The sequence below is a fragment of the Salvia hispanica genome, chromosome 1 (assembly GCF_029641045.1).
Source record: "Salvia hispanica isolate PSC_SH4W2 chromosome 1, Shi_PSC_v1, whole genome shotgun sequence".
Classification (NCBI taxonomy): Eukaryota; Viridiplantae; Streptophyta; class Magnoliopsida; order Lamiales; family Lamiaceae; genus Salvia; species Salvia hispanica.
The window spans coordinates 39,978,775-39,981,741 of record NC_142692.1 but is presented as its reverse complement, the minus strand read 5'-3'; positions in this window follow the sequence as shown (position 1 = coordinate 39,981,741).

Below are 2,967 nucleotides of genomic sequence, written 5' to 3'. Positions count from 1 at the left end.
GCACATGTTGAAATGAACAAGCAAAACAACAGGAGAAAGGAAAAGAGAAAGAAGAGAATATTGTTAAAGTAAAGTAACTGAAACTAAAATTAAATATTGTATTGTTTTTATGAAATGGCTTGAAAGTGTGGTTGACAGTTGGTTATAATTGTTATTGACATGATTTGTACGTGTAGTTGACATGTCTTATAATTGTTGTTGACATGATTTGTATGTGTAGTTGACATGTCTTATAATTGTTGTTGACATGATTTGTATGTGTAGTTGACATGTCTTATAATTGTTGTTGACATGAATTTTATTTGCTGTTAACATGGATCTGTGTGTAGCAGACATAGTACGTACTGTAAATTTATATAACTCGTATGTGCGGTTGACACGATATGCACCATACTTGACATGATTATACTAGTTGTTGACATGACTAGTATATATAGTTGACATGATTTTTAATTGAAACTAACATGAATTTTATTTGCACTGACAGAAGACTGTTGTTCCATTATCTGAGATTCCTCTGACAGAAGCTAGTGTGAAAGAGTCTGATGATAAAACGCATTCTGACCCATTCCTAGGCTCTCCAGTTGACATAAGAGCTGTAGATACAAAAACATACCTGGAATCTTATGAAAGAACTGTCTACTACTACATACTAGAAACAGAAGGAACAGATGAGTATGCATTATTTAATTATTTCATTGATCTAAAAAGTATTTTTAGTTTTCTATGTAGTAAACATAATTTATGAATATTGTTCATATGTCATTTGTATAACTTCATTTCAGAAATGCATGCGTTTATGAAGATGATTTTACTTGGGCGACCAAGGAATTGTTTTTATCACTGAAGCCACATGTTGAAATTAATGTGAGTGTAATTAACGCGTGGGCTTCACACCTGAACAACAGAGAAAATAAAAGGCCAACAACATCACTTTCACGCTTTTTTATGAGTACATCTTCATGTGTAAGTAATCTTAAATTATATGTAAACTGTTTGATTCAGATGTCTCCCTAACCAAAAATGTTAATTGCAGAACTTCAATGTAACAAATCGGCAGGAAAATTGGGATGCTTCGACAGCAAAGAGAAATTTTATTTCTCAGATAGATAATGAGGTTGAAAGAAGACCAGAACTAGAGAAAAATTGATTTGGTAATAAGATCTAAAAATGATATCTATGTTAGAATATGAACAAGTATTCTATGGATATAATTATATATTTCATGTCATACAGGTCTTCTTCCCAGTTTGTGCAGATAACCATTACTACATTGTAGTATATTGGATGAAGAAAAACATCATTGACATCATAGATAATATAAAGCAACATAAAGATACAGATCCGTTGAAGAATTATGACATTGATATTGCTTTACTGGTATGCTTTTATCTATGTTATAAACATATTCTCTATATTGTGTTGAAATGCTTTGTATGTGTAGTTTAATTTAGTTATTTATATATTTTGCAGAAAGATATGTTCGAAGCATACTTCATAGAGAAGAAATTGGTAGATCTTTCAGAAAATATAAACAAGTCTTCATTCAACTTTCTGAATTTAGAATGGGCCACAACCACAAACATAAAGGACTGCGGTGTCTATTTGATGAGGCACATGGAGACCTATGTTGGGAAAAAGGGAAATGATTGGGATATCAGCTTTTCTGCTTGTAGTCTGAAGATTATCCAAATACTCAGGGGAAGATATTGCTGCACAATGATTGCATCAATTTACAATAACCAGAGATCGGCAATGTTACAACTAGCTCATGATTGGATGGAAGCAAATATGGACAAATTATATAAGCTAAACAACAAATACAAGAAGTTGTTTACTTGTAGAAAGAGGAAGTGAACAAAAACTGATTTTAATGTTTGATGTTAACTTATATTTTGGATTGGTTTTAAAATGATTATTATGCATTTTGACTTTTGTTGACATGGCTAGTATGTGTAGTTGACATGACTTAAAATTGTTATCAACATGTTTTCTATGTATTGCTGACATGGATGCGTAAAACAATTATCAAATGTGGTTTTTAAACTATGCAATCTTTAATAATATGTCAACTATGAAATCAGTACAGCAACTTAAATAGAAATGTCAACAACTTGAATTGAATGTCAACAACTCAAAAACAATTCTTGTAACTAAAAAAAATTTACACATATTTTTCTTAATTTTTAAATTTTAAATATGTACTGGCAAGATTATCATAAAAAACAAGTTAATAGTTTCCATATAAAAACTCAACATTTTGTCCATACCTTAATTATCAAATGTCAATAACTTATAGGAAAAATTTGAACATCTTGTCAATAGGCTTCATATAAAATTTCAGATAACTCAATATTTGGAACAAATTCATGAATTATGGTCATACAATACATATCAATATAAAGCAAATTAAATGTCAAAAACAAAAAAGAAAATATAAATAAACTATATGTAATGTGAATAACTAAATAAATGTCATGTCAACTGCCTTTTTTTCAAATGTTAACGATGTCAACTGTCTTTTTTTCTAATAAAATGGCGGAAAAAAAATTTAATTCAAAATCCTCTATTCTACAAACTATTTCGCTAACTCACAAAAAAGCATAGCAATAAATGCCAACAAGAGAGAGATGAGCTAACCTCTATTCCATCTTCTACTCTCTCACAAATAGGTTACCGCTCAAAAAATTTCGATTACTCTCTCATATACAAACCCTTCATCTACTCGACTTCATCTCTTTTCTAGATTTCTAAATCGATTAAGAGTATTAGGAATGTCAACCGGACAAAAAAACGCAAGTGATTAAGTTGGATCGTCGGCCGTTCCTGGAAAACCATCAGAAAAGGAGGTCAACAGCAAATCAACAAATAGTACTGAAACGACTCATTCAGGTTAAAGATTTCTTTCGTTTATTAATTGTATGACTTCAATTTCAGTTTTTTAAAACATAGTTTGATTATTTAAAA